Source organism: Ailuropoda melanoleuca, chromosome 10, assembly GCF_002007445.2.
Source record: "Ailuropoda melanoleuca isolate Jingjing chromosome 10, ASM200744v2, whole genome shotgun sequence".
In the NCBI taxonomy this organism is placed as follows: domain Eukaryota; kingdom Metazoa; phylum Chordata; class Mammalia; order Carnivora; family Ursidae; genus Ailuropoda; species Ailuropoda melanoleuca.
The window spans coordinates 89,762,737-89,790,705 of NC_048227.1; positions in this window are offsets into that span (position 1 = coordinate 89,762,737).

The window sequence follows — 27,969 nt, forward strand, 5'->3', positions numbered from 1 at the left end:
AAAGAAAGCCAGATGGTTCTCTTCATTAGAAAGATATGGAATCTGAAACCAACATGCAGAAAGAATTTTGGTTGTCAGCTCTTCTTCAATTCTAAACTTCACCTTAAACTATGAGTTAAATTGATTCTTCAAAAAAAAAATTCTTCTAAATGCTTTATAATGATTTTGAGTTTGTTTTGGGGGATGAAACTGGTATTTTCCTTATATGTATCATACTTTCCTGGCTTTGTAATTAGTCCATGCTCTCTCTTAAATGATGTTTCTTTTAACTTAAGTAAATCTAGATAGTAAATCTTGCTTCATGTTTTACTTTCTGTATTTTTCTGGGGTCCAAAGGGTCTGAGTTCCATGTTCCTCTGTCTCTGATGTTTTTCTAGACTCACTACCTGTTCTTTCTTTTCCTATTTATTGTGTGTACTCTTGTTCTTGGTGTTTTAAGATATTATGTTATTGACTTCATTGCTTAGTGTCAATAAAATATATAATTATAGTTAAAACCCTGTCATGGTGGCTGAGCAGCATGTTTTTATTATAAAGTGAGATGTGGTGCTAAAGTAAAACAGTTCTGTCAAGACCTTATCTACACTGGTTATGTGATAACAGATTTGCAGTGTATGAAATATGACAAATATTTGTAATTCTTGAGAATTCCAATGATGTCAAGAATATAGAAACTGTCCATAATTTGGCAATGCCTTTATCTAAATATATTCTTTAGTACTGTGATGTGCATCCTTTTACAGTCCTGTTGTTCTATTTATTGTGATAATGTGTATAATACTCAAATCTGATTACTCCCATTTAGGGGGATATCCCTTCATTCCCTGGGAGAATGTCACCTCCTCATCTCAGAGACACATTTGTACCAAGGTAAGTGGCTGAGGCTTTTTAAATGAGTCAGAGCTAGTAATTTACTCAGGTGTCCATTTCAGAAACCTTTAAGGTTAAAGTATCTCCAGAAGCAATGTGGTTGCACAGTCATTAGCAATTAAATGTCCATGGGCCCCTAGGTCATTGGTGTGTGGGCTTCAGAGAACCTAGAAACCCTCTGAAGTATTGGGTATTCATGCATTTTTTCATTTTTGTTCTAGTAGATTGAGCATTCTATCAAATTCATAACAAGGTTAGGAATCATGATCCTAAAGGGAGGCAGCATAGGAAAACTGTGTGGAGACTTCAGTGTAAAAACCTGTGTTTCATTCATTGATGTAAGATCCTTAGACAATGGTGACCCCCAGGAAGCTGGGTGATAGTAACATTTACCTTCCAGACAATTCCATACTTTAGCATTTCCCATTGAAACTCTCCAGCACCCAGATGTGGCATTCCTTTTTCAATTCATTCATTCATTCATTCATTCATTCATTCATTCATTCATTCTATATGGAAAAGGCTGTGATTTATTGCAAAGCAAAATTATATAACAAATTTCAAGGAAGGTCAAATAATTTTCAAAACCAAAATTTAAAATTTAATGGCTTAAGCCAAAGATTCAGTTACTTTTTGGAGATCTCAGAAGTATTAGGGGTGGAAGAATGCTTTTCTTTTCCTTTTTCTCTTCTTTTTTTTCCTTTTTGTGATGTTTCCCCCTTTTTGACTTATTTTTTCTTTTTTCTTTTCTTTCTTCTGATATTTTTGTTTATTTTGTTTTGAAGTGTCCTCTTCAGTGGAACTAGATGAATGAGACATTTTCCTTTTTTTTTTTTTAATTGACTCATCAATGTCCAGAACCTCAGTCAAAGGTGGCATAGAGGGGAAGAAACAAAACAAAGCAAAACTCCCCCCTCCCCCAAGCCATGCAAGCCAGTTCAGAAAGAATGTGCTGGACTTAGAAAAGGTTTCTGGAAAAAGACTGTTGGCAGTTTTGCTATCCCTGATGTCAAGAAGTTCATTGGAAAATTCCCTACATGTGTTCAAGATAGTTTGGAAAATTAAAGAATCCAATTTCCAGGCAGAGGGATGAAAGGGAAGTAATTTTTAGATATTAACTGGTTTTACAATTGATAGGAAATAAAGGTTCAGTGAAACCCTCCTGGCTGTCTTTTGGTGCTCTGGGTTTTCCAGCTCACTGAAATAAGTAGAGTCAGAGCACCATCTTACCTAGAGAGAGGCAAAATCTATTTTTTATAGGCTTTGGAACACTGGGATTTTTAAGGCTAAAATACTCTGATGTGGTCTATGCTGTGTTTTCTTCCCCCAACCCCATCCTCCCATCACTTCTCCTTCTTTGTGCCTACACCAAATGAGAGAGCTTCTGAAAAGAACCCTGAATTTACCCAATAAAATTAAAAGATAGTTACTCAAAGAAGCTACCCAGTTCAAACTCCTGTCACATGTGAATTTATTCTAAAACATCTTAAGACATGATTTGCTTAAACACTACCAAATAGAATGAAATGTAGGCTCTACATGAGGGCTTTTGAGGCTAGGAAGGTGGTTCTTAGGGCTCTCTGTGCAGGGGAAAAGTGATGGAAGACCCCCCAGGCTGGGTAGATGAATATAGAGTGGCACACTTCTTATTGGTCAATGTCCTCCAGATGTCCATGAAGCAAAGAGCTACCTCCTTGTGCATCTTCCTCGACTGAATTCACACTAGTCTTCAAAGGGGGGTTGAATTATCCTCTCACTGATTCCTTCATAGGTGTCTGGAATCAGAGCAGAGAGTATTTGGAAATAAGTGCTGGTATAGCATAGGGGCTTCCTTGGTAAGCCATCCTTCAGAAAGTGACTCAGATAAATGCTGCTTCTCTCCATAATGTTAGGCTCCTTGCTGATAATCTCTATCCTGTTCCAACACAACTTTCTTTAATTCTCTGCTACTGAGTGTTTCCACACTCTCCCTCTGGGCACACCAAACTGATCAGAGACCTTGAGTAGTCCCATGTGCCTTTTCTGTCCAGTCCTTGGTTGTCTTGGCTGGATGTCAGTGAGCTTCATCTGCTCGAACACATCCTGTCTTCTCATGGCTGAAAGGTGCCTTCTCATTCCAGGTAAGATGGGATGGAAGTGATGGGAGGTTCTTCAACTCTTGTTCTACCGCTATTGAATAACACACCCGTGGTCTTATTTTCTTCTGAAATTTTTGACACAAAGAGTATGATGATCATGAAAATTATTTTTTTTCTTTCAATAATCGACCAAGTCTTATTTACATAAGAACTGTGTACTCCTCCTTTTAACAAGTGTTAGTCATACTTTTTATGAAATAAAAAACCCAGCCTTTTTAATGTATAAAATTACATGATTCCCCCTTTTTTTAGGTATCCCTCCACCTTACATTTCAATGAAGTCATATATTAATTGACAATGTTCCTACAGTTCAGATAAATGGCACCTTGTTCTCAAATTTCTTTCTAATCCTCAAGCTTTTCCCTTTTATCCAGAGAAAGGAGTTTTGGTGCTTCCCATCAAATTAGAAATTACAAATTAGATTCTTTAGATATGATGGCCAAGGATTGTGTCAAAGACTTGACATATTGGGGTTTTAAATATCTTTGCCTTTGAAATCTTGGTCTTCAGTTTCCACTTAACTTTTCTAAACTGGATTTATGGTTCAGAAATTGAAAATTAGGACCAAGTCTTGAATTATATTCAGAGCTTGAAGGGAATCTGTCATGATAGTTAGTGTGATTCAGCCATTAGCCAGACCCATCCTCATGGTGCATATTCCTCAAAGTAGAATTCAATCAACTTCACTGGACCTACACAATACCTAGTAATATATTTATAAGAACAGGTGAGCGCTCCCAGACCCCTTTTAAATTGATTAAAAACCTACCTTGTTTTATAATCTCCAGAGGTGTATATAATGATGGTGATTTACAAAGTTAGAGGAAAAGACAGACTCATAGGAAGTAATCAATCTTAAGTCCACAGAGTACTTGGGGAAGGTTGACAAAGGGTCTGGCCATGCAGTCAGTGGAGTAAAAGAAATACAGCACTGAGTATGTATGTTATAAAATAGATGATCTTTGTCACTGTATATAAAGCGCACAGAACCTTTGCATAATTTGGTTTCATTTTTGGTGAATGTTTTAAAATGCACATTTAAACAAAAAATAATGCAGATAATTTTACATTTTTTCTAGTTTTCTCAACTTGCTGTGTCCCATGACTATATATGATTATTATGTTGTGAATGAGTCACTGTATCAAACTAAAAGCATTTCCGATATTAAAATTTCATTCTTGTGTTCTAAGAAATCTAATCAAAGTGATAGTAACGTATTCTCACAAAGGATAGTTTGTGAAACGACAGAGTACATTTTTCACATGCCACAATATAATAAATCAGAAGACCATTACACTTCATAGAATCCTATACCCAGTGACAGTACCTGTGACAATTACAGCCATGAGCACTGGGGGAGGAAGGTGTATGAATCATTGAACAGACACTATTGACATTAATAATAAACACTGGCAATAAGGTGTTAAGGTTTTCTTCATGACTCCTATTGTTCAGACTGTAGATTTATTTTCAAAGTTTGAATTGCTGACCACATAAAACTAGAACAGCACCCACAGAAATAACAAAATGTAAGTTAGTATATTACAGAAGCCTTGAAAACCAGACCTTACTAATTGTTGTAAGGCGTAGATATTTACATTTAGTGGTTAATTGCTGAAATAATTAGGTAGTATTTTCCAAACAGTGTTGCGGAGCTATCATGATTCCTGCACACTCCCTTTGGGGCTGCTTTTAGTCAGGAGTGGGAGGTGGATAAAAGGGTCGAATGCCTTTTCCCTCTCATTTCCTACCCAAATCCTAAACTACCCTTGAAGCATATTTGATGACTTTCTTTTCCGGGATGCTTTCTTTGGCTCCTAGACCCTCTGTTCTCCCAATTCCCAAATTGTTTCTTATTTGGACCCTGCCTTTTGACACTCAGGCACATAGGGCCTGACGCTGATGGACTTCTCCATAAAGATTATAAGTTTATTGAGGTCAGAGGCTGTGCCTGATGTTAGTCTTTATTTTCCAGGGCACATAGCATTGTATACATGGCAGGCACTCAATAAAAATTTGCTGAATTATATGCAAATAATATTATCATAGCATTTTTGACCTTATAAGACATTCAGAAGTCATTTAATTCAAGTCCCAGTTTTGTAGATGAGGAAAGTGAAGCCAACAGAAGTTCAGTTCTTGATCAAGGTCATATGACTAATGTATAATTTAAAAATAATCCAAGCACTTTATTTGCTTATGATGTAGATGTCTCATTCGTATTCTTACTTACCCTGTTTGTTTTCCTAACAGACTCCGCTTTTCACCGGCAATTCAAAATTGCACTTCATCCCTCTACTGCTGGGTAAGTGAGAATTTGGCGTATTTGTACTTGTCTTTACAGCTCTGATGCTGTGATTAATATGCACAAACGCATTTCTAATGCTTGTAAACTTTCTTTTTTAACTTGATAATTTTAAGCTTCGTCATCAAACCTTTATCCTTAGTCCCAAACAGAATTATTGCATCCCTGTGGTCATACAGAGCTGTTTCTGCCCCAGTTTTCTTACTTACCACAATCAGACCTGTATTGTGGTTTGATGAATTGATGTTTATCTCCCATACTATTCTGGGGTTGTTTGAGGGTGAGGGAATCATATAATAATCACCTTGACTTCTCCATGTCACCAGTCCTGTGCTTTGAGTATAGTAAGAACTTCAAAAATGCAGAAAAATGATTTTCCAGTCTAATATGATTTAATGATAATTATAAGAATCTGTTTCTGAGAAACCAGACATTTTGCATGAAAATGCTAACCAAATCATATTGCTCATTATCTTAAAAGAACCATTATAATATATTACATGTCAACACAAACCAACCAAACAATTTCCTAAAATGTGATTAAAACCCAGTAAAATATCTAGTTAGAGGTAACTACCAGGTTAGGAAGTAAAAAGCTTAACCATTTTATATTATAATAGTGATGTATTGGGACAGATGGCGGCTACACTGAGTTGAACTTGTGGAATCACTACATTGTACACCTGAAACTATAATGTGTCCACTGTACTCAACAAAACAACAAAAAATCTTAACCATCGCTTCCTGATCACTGAACACTTAGTAAGGCTGTCCATAATGTTTTGTATGCAGTAACATGTACAGTTTTAACTGCACGTCATAAATATTATGTTTGTGATCGGGCATAGAAATAGATACACGGCAAAAAATATAGTTGTTAGGGAGAAAAGCAAATACAAGTTTGCAATAAAAGCTTCATTTCTTGTGATGAACTTGTCATTTGCAGCTTGAAGAAAAGTTGAGAATGGAATTGGAAAGAAGGGTTGAAGCCATTGTTTGTTAAGGGTTACAGAAGCAAGTGGTGTGAGGCATTGGTGTGACTGGGTAACAAAGGACAGTTTTAGGTAAATATCAGACTCAGAGACGCTGGTAAAGAGGCATCACCTTTCTGAGGCTGCTCCAAAGACTCCTGAATGGGAGACTGAGACCAAGCTTCAGGTAGCTTGCAGAGGCTTTAGGATGAAAAAAACACTTTACAATAAGCAGCCAACTTTGCTTATTTAAAAGAAGAAAAGTTTTTAACCAGGATTCTTATCTTATCACTACTACCTTCTAGCACGTTTGTCGTCTCATCTGCAGGACTCCTTGTGCCACGGTCCTCTCTTAGGATCTACTCTCTCAGCATCAGCAACAGCAGGGAAACTCCCATGCCCTTTTAATTCCGTGTGATGCTGTTTTTTAAATGTAATTCCAGATTTTTATCTGGACATCCTGGTATTGATAATGTTGCACTGAGTTTTAATGACCTAAGGATAAATTTTTTTCCTTTATCAGTAATGATAGGAAAACATTGTATTTAANGTAACTACCAGGTTAGGAAGTAAAAAGCTTAACCATTTTATATTATAATAGTGATGTATTGGGACAGATGGCGGCTACACTGAGTTGAACTTGTGGAATCACTACATTGTACGCCTGAAACTATAATGTGTCCACTGTACTCAACAAAACAACAAAAAATCTTAACCATCGCTTCCTGATCACTGAACACTTAGTAAGGCTGTCCATAATGTTTTGTATGCAGTAACATGTACAGTTTTAACTGCACGTCATAAATATTATGTTTGTGATCGGGCATAGAAATAGATACACGGCAAAAAATATAGTTGTTAGGGAGAAAAGCAAATACAAGTTTGCAATAAAAGCTTCATTTCTTGTGATGAACTTGTCATTTGCAGCTTGAAGAAAAGTTGAGAATGGAATTGGAAAGAAGGGTTGAAGCCATTGTTTGTTAAGGGTTACAGAAGCAAGTGGTGTGAGGCATTGGTGTGACTGGGTAACAAAGGACAGTTTTAGGTAAATATCAGACTCAGAGACGCTGGTAAAGAGGCATCACCTTTCTGAGGCTGCTCCAAAGACTCCTGAATGGGAGACTGAGACCAAGCTTCAGGTAGCTTGCAGAGGCTTTAGGATGAAAAAAACACTTTACAATAAGCAGCCAACTTTGCTTATTTAAAAGAAGAAAAGTTTTTAACCAGGATTCTTATCTTATCACTACTACCTTCTAGCATGTTTGTCGTCTCATCTGCAGGACTCCTTGTGCCACGGTCCTCTCTTAGGATCTACTCTCTCAGCATCAGCAACAGCAGGGAAACTCCCATGCCCTTTTAATTCCATGTGATGCTGTTTTTTAAATGTAATTCCAGATTTTTATCTGGACATCCTGGTATTGATAATGTTGCACTGAGTTTTAATGGCCTAAGGATAATTTTTTTTCCTTTATCAGTAATGATAGGAAAACATTGTATTTACAGAGATATGTGTTTTATGAAGTTTGCATATTAAAATCTAAGAAATGACTAATATAGGATATAGTCTGTGGAAATATATATGATACGGTCTCAGCTTGCTTTGTTCCTCTTCACGGGGCATATCATTCTTCCAAGGGAATAAAATTCTCAAGTCATTAAAAATATTTATTGGGTGCCTAGAGTGTTTATAGCATTGTCAAGAGCATTGTGGAGGCAACACAGACAGATCAGTTAAGGATCCTGAGATAAGGTCTGTTCTGAGTTAGCCGCACAGACCAGTGGGAAAGGATTATATCCACAAGCAAGATGCAGGAGTCCAGAGGAGTGGGGTTCTGTGTCACAGAGGGGATTGTAGCATCTCGAAAGAATTTGTGGCATCTTCAGGGTAAAGGTAGAAATTGAGTATGAGTATGAACAAGCCAGCACTCTTATTTAAAAGCAAATTTATTCTTTATAATGAGAAGTATTCCCGTGGGAGTCGGGGAGAGGGCGATTTTATTTGGGAGCTGGATGTTCAGTAGTAGAGAATGGCTTTGCAGTGAGGTGGGTCTTTGAGAACTGTTGTGTATTAGGGATAGTGCTTTACTCTGAGGCTTCAATGTAGAGAAATTCAAAGGCCCTGTGATGAAGCTTTGTGTCTTCAGTTCCTTGAAAGAGGGGAAATAGGAAATGGGGCCAGAAATACATCATAATTAAACTAGTGGAGCACTAATTTGGGGACTTAAATTCTTGTAAGGGACTCTGCCTTAAGGCAGCATGGACTGCGTAAGTATAGATTTTTAGGGTATAGGAACTAAACAAAGCCACAACTAGCACCTACTGTCTGAATGAATATTTGTTATTTGCTGCCTAGCATTTGCTGCCCCCTCCAAAATTTCTTCTTGTCACCACCCCTCATTCTCAGTCATCAAAGGTGTGGTTTTGGCCTCACTGCTGTCTCCAGCAATGGGTTGTGACTGTCTTGAATCTATTAGTGTGTCTCTTTCCTTCAGTTGATTGACTGGATCAAGGATAGTCATGTCATACCAGTGGACAGAATTCAACGTGAGATGTTTACTGTGGAAGACACTAAGGAGAAATGTCTACAAGAGGGAAGGAAGCTTCTTCTCTTTCTCTCTTCTTTGGACAGTGTAAAGAAGTAAGGTCCAGAACTGACACCATGACTTTTATTGTTGCTGTTTGTGTTTACTCTGTTTTAATTTGTTTTTGGCTTTGGCTTCCACAATAAGAAAAGTTAGAGCTCTTGGAGGATGGAGTGGATGTCTCAGGGTGGGTCAGGAGAGGACTGGGGTGAAAAACAGACACTGGCAGAGTACAGAGATGGAGAAACCAGGCCCTTGGTGACAGTGTCAGGACTACTAGATCAAGCTTAACCCTAAAGCTGGCCCCTATATGGATGAAGAATATTCCTGACACCGTCATATTATAGATCTTTTAGGTATTATTTTGGCATGATTCTGTGTATGTGTACGTACACATGTATATTGAATGTGGGAGTGGGCACGACAAGGGCCAACCAACTTGGTAATAAGACTGTTGTTAAAATGAGCATGGAATGGCTCAGAACAGAGTGAGGCCAAGTAATCTTATAGCAATGAAATGACCTGCTGTCAGTGTCAATACACCTGAAATTATCGTGGAAAATCCAAGTGAAGTAACTGAAAGATTCTAAATTAATGATAGTTCAAAATCACCTGAATCAAAAGAAATGGACAAAAATCAGTACTTCCCTACACCAACAACAAGTGGTAAGCAAACATAATGGGAAAAATGTCCATTTACAATAGCACCCCAAACCTATTAACTAACTATGAACCAATATAAAAAGGTCCTATGTGAAGAAAATTACCAAGGTTAAGAAAGATATAAAAGAACATTGGGTACCTTTTAGCTAGATGGGAGGAGTCATAATTGTAAAGGTAAAAATTCTTCTAAATATTGTAATACTATTACAATTTATATTTGAAAGACTTTTTGAAACCTAAATGATTCTAAAGTTTTAGAAAGAATTTATTTGTGAGAATAGCTGGTTTAAGAATTGTTGTTTTTGTCTAAATATCAGAGACGTTCTCTTCGTGCCAGGCCCCACATTAATTGAATCTTTTTATAGAGCAATAAGTGACAGTGTCAGAACTTTGAGATAGACATCAGTTTGAAGGGTTTTTCAACAAAGTTATTTGATTTTCTCCCCAAGATAATATTAAGTTAAAATAAAGTGTTAACTGAATTGATTTCTCAACCCACTGTTGATGGTAACCATTTCTAGCAACCCTATTAAATGTTGTAGAGGAACTGGGGATTTATTCACCCATCTTATGTGGGACTGTGGTCACAGCCTCCCCTCCAGAGGGACCTACCCACCCCCTTTAAAGGCCAAACAGGCATTTAGTGATATCATCAATTACAACTTTCTTTCTCTTTTGAGGCACTGGAGATACATTTCCTCAGTCCTCCTAACAAAAATATGAAGTTGCACAGACTCAAATATTTTTGTTACAAGATGCAGCCTGAGAACAGATTACACTCTTCCCCTCATTCTCTTATTAAGATGTGTGTAAATCATCTCATGAGAACAGAATGACCACCTAAGCCTGGCTACACTCTGCTCCCTGAGGGACAAAGGGTCACAGCAAAGAAAGTAATTTCACATTCATGTTCACATTTCATATTCATTCAGCAGACGTTTACAGCATTGGTTACCAAAGAAATGCAAATTAAGTCAAGGAGGTAAGTGGTTTTGGTCAATCATTTTTATAAAGATAGCATAGTAAAGCTGCTGATGGGTAATGAAAGAAGCACAACTATGTACTGGCAGTAAGCGTGCACATTGGGACAACTTTTCTGGTGAGCAATCCAGCAGTATCCATTAAGATATTTTGAAATGTTCATCATGTCTCACCCAGTGATTTTCCTTCTTTTTTTTAAGATATTTTTTATTCATTTGAAAGAGAGAACATGTATCCGTGACAGAGAGCACAGACAGTGGGGAGGGGCAGAGGGAGAGGGAGAAGAAGACTCCCCCGTGAGCAGGGAGCACAACTCTCGACATGGGACTCCAACCCAGGACCCATGAGATCATGACCTGGGCTGAAGGCAGACGCCTAACCAACTGAGCCACCCAGGTGCCCCAGTGATTTCACTTCTAATAATGTCTCCCATGGAATAAGATATGCACCTAAAGATTGACAAGGGCGTATTGTCCTCATTTTAAAGTAGTAAAGTCTGGAAAAAGGGACATTAAACATTTAACAAGGAATAAATGAAGAAAGGGCCATGAGGAAATGACATGCAGCCTTTAAAAATTAAAACATATTTTCCTGCACATTTATAATTTTTAAATTGAGCTATAATACATATGAAGTGTACCAATCTTAAATCCCAAATTCAATAACTTTTATATACTTCCATTACCACCACCCTGATTGAGAGTACACTCGTGGTACATCAGAGGACCCCTCGGATTGCCCCCTACTCAGTATCACCCCCCAAAGGTAGCTGTCATTTTTGTTCCATTGACTACAATTTGCCTGTTCTCTAACTTATGTAAAAAGAATTGCACATCACACGCTCTTTTGTGCCTGCTTTCTATGATAATGAATGTAATTATAATTTTTTCATTTTCATTGATGCGTACTGTTTCGTTTTATGAATATATCAAAATTTTGTTAATCCATCCTATTGAGGGATATTTGAGCTGTTTCCATTTTGGAGTTATTGTAAATGAACTTTCATCTTTTTTTTTCTCCAAATCATATTTTTGGGCATAAGAAAATGTTAAAGTAAAGTGCTAATTTAAAAAACCTGGAAATACACATCTGATGAAGTATCAGTTTGAAAAATTCAGCTATACAGAAAAAGAGATTAGAAAGAAATACAGGAGATACTTGACTGTGGTTATATTCCAGTGGTAGTACTACAGATAGGGCTGTGCAGGAAAAGGATATTAAAATGGGACTCTATTTCAGTTTTGAGGAAAGACCCCAAAAGATGAGTACAGGTGGATTCAGGCTCTTGATACCCTGCATTTTAATTACTAAGGTATTGAAGTTGAAGTGCCCTAGAAGGTTGCAAATAAGCAAGAGCGTTTGATCGGGGAGAGGAATCTCCACCTGTGGCAGAGGAGTGATTTTCTCCAGAGCTCAGGATAGATTAATAAAGAACATTTGAAAGGCCTCATGCATGTCACAGTTGTCCAATGTCAGAAGTTGAAGGAATCTAAAGCTGTGGCCCAAGATGACAGAGTGGGGGTAGGATGGGGATAAGGGTGCATTGATAGCTGGGTCCATGAATACCACTGGCGGGGCAAGGATGCTTCTGTATCTTGCTTAGTGGGTTACCCTGAGGACATTGGTGGTAACTTCATCCTCTGCTAGTAAAGTGTTTGGAGAACCTCGCTGGAGGAGGAGACTGCTGGATTCTTGAGGGGTATGGGAGGAAAAGTTAGTGGCCAGCTGAAGGAAAACATCATTGCCTATATTATAAAAAGCACAGTCTAATGATTCTAGTGAGGTCTCCAAAAAACCCATGAAGAGTACCACTGAAGAAAAAGGTCAGCTTTCCTCACCCATCAGGCCTGGAAGAAACCATCACCAATTGCATTGGAATCACTCAGGGCAGCCTTTTCCAGGCTCTTCTCCCACCTTCTGCCTCTCTGATTTTAGAGTCACCAGACGACTTAGATAGCCAGTGAAGGGAGAGGATGTGAGGGCTGGCAGCAAAAGAGAGAAGTCAACCATCTTCTCCCATCACAACTAGAGGCAGAGGAGGGGAGCTTCATATATTTAAAAGCTTAGGATTTTTATTATTATACATACCTATGCATTTAAATTACTGCAATGAGGTGAATGAGGTGATTATTGTGACTAATAGCAACAAGACCCATTTTTATTATTTAAGAATAATAAATATCATAAAACCTGCCTTAAATTTCACCAGAGGAGTGAGGAGGAAGCAGCCACAGAGAGTAACCTAAATAGGCAGTAAGGAGAAAAATAAAGTTATATTCAGACTGTACTTTTGAGATTCCTGTTGCCACTTAAGTATGTTTTCCGAATTTTATGCAATAGCATCAGTAAATTTTAAAATACAAATGAGTTAAAAATAATTCTTAGCAACACAGAATGAAATGCACAGCATGGACACATAGAAACAAAGAGTCAAAGGATTTACCAAGCAGCGGCAATGTCCTCTATAGCAGTATTTGTCATGTCTTATGGCTACCTACCTTTCAATGTTTGAGAAACTTCTTATGTTATGATTCCCATCTTCCCAAGGTATAAACAGGGAATTCACCTTCCCAGCCTTTCTTGTAGTTAGGGTACAGTCAGAGGACCTCAGCTTCACCAGTCAAATGCATCCATGTGAAACCTTACATTAGAAGAATGTAACTTGAGGAAGAAAGTGCTGAGCAGATTCCGATTTTTCGGGCATGAAAGGCAGTGGAGCTGTTTTGTTTTCTCTGGAATCAGCCGGTTGGTCTCTTGTGCTCAGCATCAGCGGTGTGGGCAGTAGTGTCTGTGCCCAGCAGGGGCACAAGCAGGACATCATCTCTCCCGTGGTGTGATTGGTATTGCCCTTGGCTTGTAGTCTCCAAGCCTCTGGGCTTTGGAAGATTCAATAAACTAAGTGATACCCTTTAATAAATAGTTCTACTACTTACGCCAGCTAGGGTAGATTCTTCTATTTTCATCTAAAGGAGGGGATGCCTTGGGTAAAGTATCCTTCACTCTTCTCCCCATGGAAATGTATGCATTGAATTACCAAAGCCTGATGCCATTGAAACTCTTAACTAACTCCCTTGCTCATGAGACAGTTTCATGATTATCATTTGTGTCTACTGGGAGAAAATGCACTGAAAATGTTGATGTGTTCTATGCATTAAAACAGTTACGTTTCTCATTTTTAATTCACAAATTATAATTCTGGTTTGTGCACAAGTCTTTTGTGAGCTTGCTTTTGTTAGGAATTAGTCCTAAGAGATGGATTTAGTCTCTGTATGCTGACAGGATCAAATTGCTAAATTTAAAAGCTAGGATTACAAACTGGGTCTTGTTATTTCTTTGAATTAGTTGACTTCTTGTAAAGACACAGCCATGCCCATTTCTTGGTGACACTTTGATGTTGCCATGAGATTTTCCTTTCAATATTTACAGTTTTTTATACAAGCCCAAGGAGAATTACTTGTGTGACCCTTTTTGGTCATGTTCGATATATCAATAAAATATGCTTTTTAAAAGGATAGAGCAGTTCACCTTTAACAGCATTTTCTACATAATACTTTAAAGTTTCAATTTGATCCAAGTAGCTGCTCCTTCTTCATGAGCACATCCAACCTAAATAAAAAACAAAAGAATAAGACTCTTATTGGAGTTAAATTCAGGTTTACAGCTTTACATATAAAATGGGGAAGAGGAGCAATGAAAATAACAAGTCAATTTGGATATGAAGTCAATAACCTCTCTCAGATAATAGGACAGATCTCCATTTTGCAGAATTCTTTTTGTAGGAATGATTCCCTTTTAATATTTAAACAATCTTATCAAGTGTTATGAGACTCTTTGTACCTAAGCTACAATCTCTCCTTTGGCCAATATATCACAATTTCTTCCATATTCTTTCAAGTAATTGAATCAACATAAAATATTGACTTGGTGACCAGGTAAATAAGGAGCTTGTTGAGAGATAGTGATTCAGATTTGATGACTGTGATTTAGTCTCAAAAAGTTCTTCTGTGAAAAGCATAAAGTAAAAGTGTTCAAGGATACTTCAGGGAATTAACAGTACACTTGAAAATGGTTTTAGAGGGAGTAGAAAGTGCCTGACCTAGATAAAGCACAAAAGTCACGTAGGAAGCATTAAAAGTGACTTTAGCTATCAGAAACTAGATGGTTCTTTTATGCAAAGTTGTCCTATAGAAATCATTAAAATCAGAACACTTCAGTTAATTGGTCTTAATTTAAATTTGATGGAGAAAGATCAGTTGATGGAATAATTTTGGAACAGATGAATACACAGATATTTTTTGAAGATTTCAGAGAAACAATGGAATAACTGAAACTCTCTTTCATTGCTGGTGAGAGTGAAGAACATAGCAATCACATTTGGAAAGCAATTTGGCAGCATCTACTTTAACAGATGCCTAATCTCTGACCCAGCAATTCTACTCCTAGATATATGTCCAAGAGAATGAATGCATATACCCACAAAAATACATGTGCAACAACGTTCATAGCAGCTTTATTCATAATAACCCAACTGGCAATAATAACCAAAATATCTATCAGTAAGAATGGATAAATAAATTGTGGAATATTCGTAGAACACCATACAGGGGAAAAAAAATCAAGAAGAAGAAAGTCCAGATACACATGATGGCATAGATTAATTTCATAAATATAATGTAAGAGTGAAAGAAGCCAGAAACAAAGGAGTACAAACTGTATGATTATGTTTTTATGAAGTTCAAGTGGTAGGAGAAGAAAGGGGAGAAGAAAGGGGGGGGTAAACAGAAGTGGGAATGAACCATGAGAGACTATGGACTCTGGGAAACAAACAGAGGGCTTCAGAGAGGAGAGGGGTGGGGGAATGGGATAGGCTGGTGATGGGTAGTAAGGAGGGCACATATTGCATGGTGCACTGGGTGTTATACGCAAGTAATGAATCATGGAACTTTACATCAAAAACTAGGGATGTACTGTATGGTGACTAACATAATATAATAAAAAATACTATTAAAAAAAAACAGCAAGCAAAATGAAGCTATAGATTTAGAAGTCAGAATAGAGACCACCTCTAAGTGAGGTAATTGACCGGGAAGGGGCACATGGCAAATTTTTGGGGTTCTGGGAATGTTCTCAATCTTGACAAGACGGTGATTGCAGAGGTGTATATCCATGAAAAGTTCATCGAACTGTACATGTGCAATGAGTGTGCTTTAGAGTATGTTATACCTCAATAAAGCAATTTTTCAAAACATAATAAAGTCAGTATTCAGAGGAGAAAATCATACTTGATTACATCTTTCTTTTTTTTCTCACCTCAACCACTTCCAGCTTAACAAACAAATAATTGTATTACCAGGCATTATTAAATAGCACCAAAGTTTAATTGGTTCTCTAACTACAGCTCAGCTGCTGGATTGTTGTTAGTGTTAGTTGGGAAAATCTTTTGTAACCACTATATTTTCCATTCCTTAAAACTAGTATCATCAAAAGCCTTTCATATTATATCATCCACCTCTTCCTGAGTGGCATTTATCATAGTCAAAAACAACAGGCACCCTTTTCTTAAAGAGACGTTTTTCTCATTAGTTTGACTACCTATCATCGTGACTTTATCAAAGCATCACTCAGGTGAAAATCAGGGGCTTGTCCATTCAACCATATTCTTGTCTCTACACAAAACTGCTGTGCATTGAACTGGCATAACTTAAAGCTTTTTCCAGTTGCAATAAAAACCAAGTTATATATTTGACCTAAAAAATCAAAACAAAAACCAAACAAATAAAAGCAAAGGGGAAAAAAGGATTCCAAACCAAATAAAAGAAACAGTAGCATGTAGCACCTGGAAAACTAAAGAGCAAGAGTAAAGTTTTGCTGAAAAACTAGGGATTAAATAAAAACTTCTAAAATAGATGTTAATCTCTCTACCCCACCCTTTTTTTCTCCACCTTGTTCCCAAAGTGCTGTCAACCAGATTTATGACTTTCGGCTTCGCCTGACCAGCCAAGGAGAAAAGACCAAGAGATGTCATTTGGGCAGCCACTTCCCTCCCCAAATCCTGATTCCCTCATAATTACCTTGCAGAGAAGCAGTTATGAAACTTGTAGTGCCCCATTCTCAAACGTGAATAAACAACCCAGTGTACTGGAGATTTCAGGAAAGATTTCAACATGAAAAAAGCTAAAATAAAAAGAAATGGGGAAAAAAAAGAAACAGGAAACTAATGTTCTTTAAACAACTATAAATAATATTCTTCAGAGAAGATGTTTTTAATAATTGGGAAGAGGATAGTGTCAAAAAGGAATGGAGATAAGAAAGAGATCTTAGAGGGGCACCTGGGTAGCGCAGTCGTTAAGCGTCTGCCTTCGGCTCAGGGCGTGATCAAGGCGTTCCGGGATCGAGTCCCACATTGGGCTCCTCTGCTGGGAGCCTGCTTCTTCCTCTCCCACTCCCCTGCTGTGTTCCCTCTCTCGCTGGCTGTCTGTCTGTCACATAAATAAATAAGAAAAATCTTAAAAAAAAAGATATCTTAGAAAATTAAAAAAAAATACTATGGTAGAAATTTCAAAGAGATTATAGAAGAGTGGAATGTAAAAGTTGGTCAGTTCTTCCAGAGAGTAGAGCTAAAATATGAAGAGATGGAAAGTAGGAGAAAGAACAAGTTAGAGGAGCATTCGAGAGGGCATAATATCTGATTATTAGAAATTTTAAAAATAAATAATAGATAAAATGGTGGTGGTGGTGGTGATGGTTGGGGATGGTTGTCAAAGAGAATACAGAATATGATTTCACATTAAAAGGGCCCACTAGTGTCCTCCACAATTAATAAGAAAGGTCTTCCATCACGTGCAATTTCTGAACACAGCCAAGGAGAAGAGGGGAAAAATAGGTTTCACAAAATGTGAATCAGATTAACACTGAACTTTTCAATAATATATTGGAAGCTAGAAGATAAGGGAACAATGACATTAAGAACACCAAGGAAAAATTCTTTCTGATCTTGGAATTTTATATTCAGATAACCTTGTACAAATGTATAAAAAACTCATTTTCATAGAGGCAAGATCTCAAAATCTTTTACCTCTCACAAAGTCTTTTGGGTCAAGCTAATGAAATAATTACTTGATAAATAAATCAACAAAGAAGACATATCACCCATAAAACAGAGGATTCAACAAATGGACATAGGCTAATGATTAATGGAAGTCCCTCTGTAGACAACAGAATACCAGGGTGAGAGAAATTGGCACACGTTGGATCAGAAGGAGCAAAGTTCTAGGAATAATCTCAGAAAGGGAAACAATGGATTTGTTATATTCCCTGATGTGAATAACTACACCAAATGGTGATTTTCCCTATTCTGTTGAAAATTTGGGAAGGAATTAGTGATAGGAAGCAGAAATTAAGGGAAAAAAAGGGAGAGAGAGAGAAAGTATAATCATCAACTTAATTAACTTCTAGAAAAACAAAATTATATAAAGGGAAGAAGAAAGGGGGGGTAAAGAGAAGGGGGAATGAACCATGAGAGACTATGGACTCTGGGAAACAAACTGAGGGCTTCAGAGGGGAGGGGGGTGGGGGAATGGGATAGGCTGGTGATGGGTAGTAAGGAGGGCACATATTGCATGGTGCACTGGGTGTTATACGCAAGTAATGAATCATGGAACTTTACATCAAAAACTAGGGATGTACTATATGGTGACTAACATAAAATAATAAAAAAATATTATTATAAAAACAAAAGAAACGTGACATAATCATTGTATATTTGTGGCTCAGTATGGAAAACACTGACATGGTAATATGCACCAATGCAGACACTGAATATCAAGAAGATAAAGGGGGCATGTTCAGATTGGAATGAGTGCTGTGGGAGATTGTATTCTTCCAAGATGGCCTATCAATGCTTCCCATCCAAACGCTCTGCTACTATGAGCTCTTGCCAATCTTCCATCCATAGATGGACTCTAATCCCCCCTCTGGCTTAATGGCCCAATTGTTACCAATAGAATGCAGTCGAAGAGATGCTAGATGATTCCAGAAACTAGGTCAGAAAAGGACATACACCTTACATCTAGTTTTCTTGGCACTCCTGCTTTTAGAGCCCTCCCCTGCCATGTAAGAACTCTGCTGACCTTGAGACTGCAACGCTGGAGAGCTCGTGTAGAGAAATAGAGACCACACAGAGGCCCCCAAGCCTTAGCTGCAGCAGCCTCCAGTCCTGTAAGCCACTGCAGCGAAAATCAGATATGTGAATGCTGAAGATACTCCTGCAGGCTCACTCCAGCCTCAGGTGCCATCTGACTGCAGCCACATAAAGGACCCTGGGACAGGTGGACGAGCCCACCTGAGCCTCTCAGAACCAAAGAACTGTGAAAAGTGATTACAACTGATGGGTGTCTTCAGCTTTTATGTTTTGGGGTAGATTTTTATAAAGAAATAGGTGAGCCAGACAAGTGCTAAATCCTTATTTTTCATAGTTGCAAGTCAAAGAAGAGGGTATAAAGTAAAAAAAAAAAAAAAAAAAAAAGCCAAAAAACAGAAGTATAAACATCTAGTTTAGAAACATGATTATAAATGTAAGAAGGAAGAGCCCAAAGAGATAAAAGTAGTTGCTTCTAGAGAATAAAATATGAAGGGTAGGAACAAATAAGACAGGGGACCACTGTTCTTAGTTGTAAGTCTTCTGACATTTCACTTTTTTTTTTTTTTACAGATTTTATTTATTTATTTACTTGAGAGAAAGAGAGCAAGAGTGAGCATGAGCAGGGTCGGGGGTGGGGGAGGGACAGAGGCAGAGGGAGAAACAGGCTCCCCGCTGAGCAGAGAGCGTGATGCAGGGTTCCATCCCAGGACCCTGGGATCACGACCTGAGCAGAAGGCCTACGCCTAACCGACGGAGCTGCCAGGGCGCGCTACGATACTTCACTTTTAAAGCTAAATATGTATAATTGTTTGACAAAAATAAAAATTAAATTAAAAATCAGCAAGTAAAGGGGGGTACCTGCCCTGCCTAGCAAGCACACCATGAATGCAAGATTTGCTGGAGGGCATGAGTGTGAACACACTTCAGAAACTCCCAACACTGTTCATGTGCTTCATTTTACCTAGTATTCTTTTCTAATTTTCCGTTCTGCCTTCAAGATTATTATTCAACAAAAGTTTGAAAAGAATTCAGTGAAATTTATGATAAAAATATGGGTTCTAGCACCAGTTTTGTACTAAATGTACAAGCTCTTAACCAACTTAGGCCTCAGCTCCCTTACTAATAAGGGTGTGAGTAGGCATGGGTATGACATTGAAGATGTCACTTCCAAAATGTTACAGAATTTAGGATCTCTTGAACTCTACCCTAAAGCTCATCATTACTCGTTTCTAAGATGATCATTTTTAAATGGTTTAGGACAGGAGTTGTCATTTCTTGTTCTCAGGAGCCATTTATACTTTTTAAATCATTGAGCACCCCAGATGGTTTTGTTTATGTGAATGACATCTTTTGATATTTACCTTAGTAGAAATTAAAGACAAAAAAATTAAAATAAACTCACTTGAAAATAACAATAAGCGTATTACATGTTAACATATTTTCTTATGAAAAATTGGTTTTTCTAAATAAAACAATGAGCAGAGTGGCATTGGCTTACATTTTTGCATATTACTTTAATGCCTGGCTTAATGGATGAGAGTTATATTATCATATCTGCCTTTGCATTCAATCATTGCAATATCACTCATTAGGCAACCTCTGGAAAATTCCACTGCACATTTGCCTACAGAATGAGAGTGAAAAGGGCAATTAATATTTTGATATTATTATAAAAATAGTTTAACCTCACATATCCCATGGAAAGGTTTTGAGGACCTCTGGTATAAGACATTAAAACGCATTGACTTTGAAGAACTTCAAGGATGTAACCTCTAAAATCAATCAGTCTTTAGAAAGTCAGCAGATAATAGATTAGAGATGAGCCGTTTTTCTTTGTCTAAAAAACATGGTTATGAGCAGGTTATATGAATGGACTCAGAGAAGCGGCATAACGAAATGGTTAAAAGCACCGCCTCTGGAATCAGACTGCACAGGTTCAAATCCTGGCTCTGCTATTTATCAGCTGCGACAACTCGGGCAAGTTACTGTGTCTCTCTGTGCCTCCAGGGTCATTACCCGAGTTAAGTAAGTCAGTATCTGTATACACTTAGAATATTGCCCTGCACATTAATCAGTACTAACATAAGTTCGTGAAATAATAGAAGCTTCTTCCAGGGGAGGAAGGTGAAACTCAGTTCATCACGTGAATGCTGATCATGAGGCAGAGGGTCTGTGTCTGTCCAGGCTTTTCCACTCACGGGTCACATGACCATGGGCAGCTATGCTACTGCCTGACCCCTAGTTTCTCTGAGCATGCGTCCTCTGCAAGACCGCTGTGAGTCTCAACTGATAAGGTATTTGTGAAAGCATTTGGGGAAAGTTCAGTGTTGCGCTGCTCTGCGTGTGTAAAGGGTCATTCTGACTCATATTCTCACCTGTGGGCTGAGCTGCCGTAAGTAACTGCTATGATTTTTGATAACTGTAAGTATCCGTTGTCCTTCTTGATTTCCTTTGCCTTTGGGTATCAGCAGTGCAACTACGGAAACATGGCTCTCTCTGCCTCTTGGCATTTTGATTTCTGTTTTCTGTAGTGTTCCTTTCCAAAGTAACCTCGTTGGGTAGCTTTGGGATATATGATTTAGTTTTCACATCATGTAGCATTTGCTGAGTTTATCAGACCCTGGAGGCCTCCATAGGACAGTAGGGGGCAGAGAGACAAAACACTCTTAGAAATACCATTATTATTGTAATTATTCACCCTGGGCAGAGATGGTTTTATTTTAGATTCAAAGCATGGCTGGGAGGAGAGGAGAGGAAGGAGAACCTAGCCGGTGAAGCTGTGTGGCCAGCAAGCACTTGGCTCAGACAGCACGCCGACTGGAAGGGTGAGACGCCACACAAAGTCTGGCCCCATTCCGTCAAGCTGAGACCTGAGGGAGATGAAGTAGGGCCGGCAGCTCAAACTCCTAGAGCCAACATGAGGCTCTCAAGCAGGGCTAGTGATTGATCTGTCCACTTGAGCTGCAGCTAGGAGTTTGGATTCTTAATTTAATGATTCTGTAGCCTATAAAATACAGGTGAAACTATTTCACAGAACAAGGTCCTGACAGTCTCCCTTTGTCCCGCTCCTGAAACGGACTATGTAGTTTTCAGGATCGGTTCGGCCGCCCTTCTGCATCTTTGCCTTTGCACGTGCTAGTGTCTGTGTGACACGTCTGTTTTGAGGCTTGGTAAACTTTCATTTTTCCTTCAAGATTCAGGTCAGTCGCTACCTCCTCTGGGACTCCCTCAGAAAGCTTAGGCAGTTCATTTTGGTCTATTTCCACCCAGCTCTAACTTACAGCATCTCGACTTATGTAAAGCCCCCAGGGCATTTATTCCTACATATTGGCTTGACACATCTATTTCTACACTGGACGGTGAGCTTTTTGTAGGTAAGAGGTCTTACCCAGGTGTACACATTTTTGTAGCCTTAGGATCTTTCACAGTTCTGACTGGACTATCAATGGATGTCTGTGGAATGAACACATGAGAAATGCCAGGATTGCTACACATTTGGAGTTCTACCCAAAGGCAAAAATTGCTGACCGCCTGTAGGAACCTTCCTTCCTTGGATCCTGGACATCGTGCTTTTGAAGCTGATAGTGAGGAGACAGGCAGAGTGAGTGGTGCCCGTGACCGGACTATGTAGATGAGGGTAAAATTCAACTTCTTGCAAGACTTGGTTGTATGTGGGTGAGGGCAGGAGCCAGTGGGATGGGAGCATGGCTAGCCAGAGAACACTGCAATTCAAGGCTCCATCCATCCAGTTCTGCTTAGGTGATAGAAACATGTAGATTTCAGTCTGAATTCAAGAGGGAAGATGGTGAGGCAGATGGAATTTGGGCTTTGGGCATCGTACAGACCTGGGTTCACATCTTGTTCCCACCACTAAATGGAAACTTGATTTTGAATGAGTAATAGAATACTAACCTCTATTTTCTTGTTTAGTTCTGTCTGAAAACAGGGCTACATACTCTTCAAGCACTGAGTAGTTTTATAAATTAAAGGTGATTAATTTTGTAGTGTTGGGTTTTCAAATTTCAGCTCAGGCCCTGACTGAAGTTGTAGGGTAGGCTTTTCTTCTCTTAAAATGGGCATAAAAATTGTACTTGGAGTGTTGTAATCATTAAATGAGAGAATGCATGTAAAATGCTTTCATAATAACTGACATAAGAGGTTAATAAAGCCAATATTCTTATTAGGTAATATATGAAGCATCCAGAACATAACAAGCACTCCTCACATGTTAGCCTCCTTCTCTTTCAATGAGATGGAGTGGGACAATGACACTGGCTTCGTCCTATTCCAGTGGTCATTAATTTTTATAAAGTTCAGATAAAAGAGTTGTGTGAAAATGTAACTTCCTTCCTTCCTTCCTTCCTTCCTTCCTTCCTTCCTCCCTGGTTTGAGCATTTGAAACTGCATAGACATAGTTCTTGTCTTCTTGGAGCACGTGTTGGGCTTCACACAATGCCGGTATCAGGTGCCTGTCGTGTTAAATTTCCTGTGCAGCCTGGGGATAAAGAAGCAAAGGCTAATGGCCATTTCCTCTGTGTTAGGGGACCATGCATGTCTTCCTCGAAAACACATGAAAGCACGGCCCTGAAGCAGGTCAGCTTCAGAGTTTCTGTGACTCTGAGGATTAATCACAAACTCACCTACACGCTGCTGTCGGGGAGGACACACACTGGAGCTAACAGAATACATTTTGACTAAAAATAGAATGACAAGTATTTAATCTATCCTGAAGAAGTATGAGGCGGGAATGGTAGGGCCCTGGAGGAGAAAGGGAAGGAGAGGAGCCAATAGGACCAGCTCGGCTGGAGTTTCCACCCCATTTCCAAGGGGCACTGAAATTCAGGCTCCTGAGCCAAGGCTGGGAGCGTTTGGGGCTCAGGTGCATTCTCAGCCTTATCTAAGTCTAAATGAACTCTTTTCCCCTCAAGCCTGTGGGAAGCCAGAGGAAACCTCTCCTCCACAGTGAAGGCCGGTGGCCTGGTTCAGGGGATTAGCCCGCGTAGTGAAGCTGCTTCAGCTCCCAGGGTTTTGATCCGGGAGAGACAGGAGCATCTCAGGGCTGCCTGTCTGCTGCTCGGTGGCTCAGGAGAACTGAGTGTGGGTAACGCTGTGTTCTTTTGGACAAAATTTTTTATAGGCCTCCAGAAAAGCCTACGTTCAGTTCTCGACTCTGTTATAGTTTCATAGGTGTTTACTCCTAATTCCTGCAAACATGGACGAGGGAGATTTGCCCAAATGTAAACTATTATAGCTATAGGAAGATCCATATTCAGAAGCAATTTATATTTTAATTTTATCTATTTTTTGAGAGAGAGAGAGCACCCGCACGTGCACATGCAAGCAGTGGGAGGGACAGAGGAAGAGAGGGAATCTTAAACAGGCTCTATAGCCAGTGCGGAGCCTGACATGGGGTTTGATCTCACAACTCTGAGGTCCTGACCTGAGCTGAAATAAAGAGTCAGACACTTAGCTGACTGAGTCACCCAGGTGCCACAGAAACAATTTATATTTTAGATAGGAGTCTTAGTCCATTCAAACTGCTATACAGTAAAAATACCATAGCCTGGGGGGCTTACATAACGAACCTTTATTTCTCACAGTTCTGGAGGCTGGCAAGTCCAAGATCAAGGCACCAGCAGATCTGAACTCTGCCCTTAAAAGAATTTCAGCCTTTGGGCCACCTGAGTGGCTCTACCAGTTAAGCATCTGCCTTTGGCTCAGGTCATGATCCCAGGGTCCCGGGATCGAACCCTGCATCGGGCTCCTTGCTCAACGGGGAGCCTGCTTCTCCCTCTCCCTCTATCTGTCGCTCCCCTTGCTTGTTTTCTCTCTCTCTGTCAAATAAATAAATAAAGTCCTTAAAAAAAAAAAAAGAATTTCAGTCCCTTAAAGGGCACTAGTCCCATTGCTGAGGCCTCCCCCCCAGGACATGATCACCTCCCAAAGGCCCCACCTCCGAATGCCATCACATGGAGGGGCTGGGATTTCAACATGAATAGGGGGCCTGGTACAGACATTCGGTTCATAATGGATAGCTTTATCCAAATGATCAGAAATGGAGCAATTATAAATGTTAGGATAGTTCTGATGCTGATAAACAGATTAATGGCACTGGCCTTTACTCCGACGGAAATAGTTGTACAGTTTTCCTGACTCATCCAGCCTGCCTGCCACCCAAGACGTGGATGTCGTTATCTGCTGGTTGTACTGATCACAGCAGGAATAGGCCTCTGTGTTGGGGCAGAGTCATAGGACTTTGTACAGATAATATGCACTTCTGCTAAGAGGGTATGCTGCTCATACTTTGGGGATTAAATACTTATAACTAGAGAAAACAGAATAACATACCTCTTTTACGTGCAGGATGAATTTAAATAAGACTTTGGAATAAGTCTCCTTACCTAAGATCTTTTTCAAATCATGGGTTTTAAGATGTAGAATTTAACAATTTTATGTTTAACATGGGTTTAGAATCAGTTCTAACACTGTACTTGTGTGCAGTTTGTCACCTCTCTACATTTAATTTTCTTAATGTGGCAATTGGGTGGAATTAGGATTGTACTGGATAATTAACCAATTTCCTTCCTGCTCTAAAACTTTTTGAAAAAGGTTCTTTGATTATAAACAGATTCATACCAAAGAGAATTTACCCCTAAATAATGCATAGACACCAATAAATAGTGGCCCACTCGTTTGATCCCAGTATATGTTCTAAAACTATTTTTTATGTAGGAGAAGAGATAATGTTTTGTCAGATGTTTTTGAATCAGAGTCATAGTCTCAATAGGAAATAGTTCATACACTCAAACTGACACATTTAAGAGGATTTAGGTGAAAAAACTATTTATGTAGGTATCAATGGGATTGAACTACACTAACAAAGTATAGTGAATGCCCCAAATAAACAACATAGGAACTATCCCTTCCTCTAGGCCTGAAGAGGTAAGAGAACAGAGTAGTTATCAGGACCCAGAGAGAGAGAGACCTAGAACATAAGGATAAGAAAGGGCCATCAGACAGATGCCACTATCTTAAGTAGAAAGGATACAGTTCTTGCCAACCTGTAGCCCTATAGGAAGGGAGCCAGGGAATACCTCACTCTCCTTCTTCCCTCTGATCTCCTGTCTGTGTCTCCCATTCATCAAATCAAATCCAAAGCCTGAATATAAGGAACCCATGGATATTAGCTAGAATGTATATGTATGCATGTGTATATGTGTATGTGTATATATACACACACACACACACACACACACACATATACACATATACATATATACATGAGGGGGGGAGAAGGAGGGAGAGAAGAAGAGAAAAGGAGGGGGGAAAAGGAGAGAGAAATGTATTTTAAAGATCTGTTCACTGCAATTGATTGTAGAGGCTGGCAAGTACAAATCTATTGAGTAGCCTGGCAAACTGGAGACCAGGGAAGAGTTGATATTTCAGTCTTGAGTCTGAAGGCAGTCTGAAAACAAAATTCCTTCCTTCCCAGAAAACCTCAGTCTTTGCTCTTAGTCCTTCAACTGATTGCATGAGGCCCACCAACATTACAGAGGATAATCTGCTTTACTCAAAGTCAACCAAAGTAAATGTTAATCATCTCTGAAAAAATTTTAAAAATAAAAAAATAAAAAAATCTTCACAGCAAATCTAGACTGCGTTTGAACAAACAATGGGCCAACCCAAGTAGATACATACAATTAACTATCATGGTGCCCATATAGGTCAGCGTTTGGAGGAACAGAGGATTGAGAAAGGTGGAGAGAGGATTTGAGGGGAGGCGGACACAAACAGAGACTATTTGGCAACCCACATATATAGAAATGCCTACGAGGCTTCCTGAGAGTAAGAGGTAGAAACATTTCGTACGTTGCTGGGTTCCTAGTGCCTAGCACAATACCTGGCCCATTCTGTAGTAGGTTTCCCAAGAGTGTTGGCTGAATTGACTTGAATGTTATAAAAGCAAGTTCAGAGGAACAAGTGTTTAGTGAAGTGGCCCTAGGGAGTAGCAATATTTCATGAGCAATTTGCAAGAAAAAGGTAAATACCACCAGTTTTCTATCATCTTTTGAGTCTAGAACAAAGCACCATGTTCAAATCAATCAGATGTAATGGTATCTTCTAAGGTTCAAGACCAGATGACATTTCCAAGCTTCACTCTATGCCTTATTAATAGAATAAATTTATTCATTGAACTGGATGGTCACCTATGCTGGCAAAGACTTTAAATTGCTCCCTTTTTAACCATGCAATTATATAAAAGATTGGTTATATTGCTGGGCTATGATGGAAGTCATTTATCAGGTAAATAATCTCAAAAACAATCTAGCTTTAATGGTCCACACCTGCAAGGAATGTGACACCAGATTTACTCCCAAAAAAGAAATGGGCTGGGATCAGAATGCATCTTACATGTTTCAGGACAGTGAAGATAGAATGCAAATGAATAAAGTGGAAAAGACCTGTAAGTAAAGTGCACCCTGGCTTATATGACACATTATTTTTGAAGTCACTGAAATGGTTGTTCAAAAGTTACTGAAATATTATCCTTTGAGAAATCAGTTTTTGGCCAGTTCATTTCCATCTTCTGAAAACCAGGAGCAGGGCAGCTATTGAGGGAGAATGGAATGATGAAGGTCATGGAGATGCAGAACGGCGCCTCCAAGGCCACTGTGTCACCAAGGAGTGCGGCAGCCATTGATCAAAATGCCAGTTCGGCTTTGTGTACCAGTGGTTCTGAGAAGAATCTTTTTCTTCTTTCTGTTGCTTTCCTGGTTTGCTGTCATAACGAGCCGATCTTTGAAATGGAAAATTAGTCATTGAGCATCAGAGAACAAAATTAAAGGAAATATGTAAATACGTCACACAGGCACGTGAGGCAGAGTGGTGCTGCTTCTTGTGATATTATAAAAAGAAATTGTCTTAGAGGGACAGCTTGAGGCAAAAGTATGAAGTGGATGAAAGTCATCACTGGAACACGTGCTTCTGCACCTGTTTCTGCCTCTCGTCTAAAGTCATTAGCATTCCCCCAGCGCACGCGCACACGCATATACACGTATACACACACACACACACACACACACACATACACACACACGTCTCCTGCAGCTATCCTGGGTCTTATTCCTTCAGAGCCTGATTTAGCTATTTCTCAACTAAGTTGGAGCCACTGGATTTAACTCTATGTCCCCAGAGCTTAACACACCACCTGGAATAGCAAAGGTACCCAAAAAATCTTTTATGAGTGAAAGAAGCTTCAGAAAGATATTAGATGAAAGTGACTCAGCCACTTCTGGGGTCGGGAGTGTTGACAATTT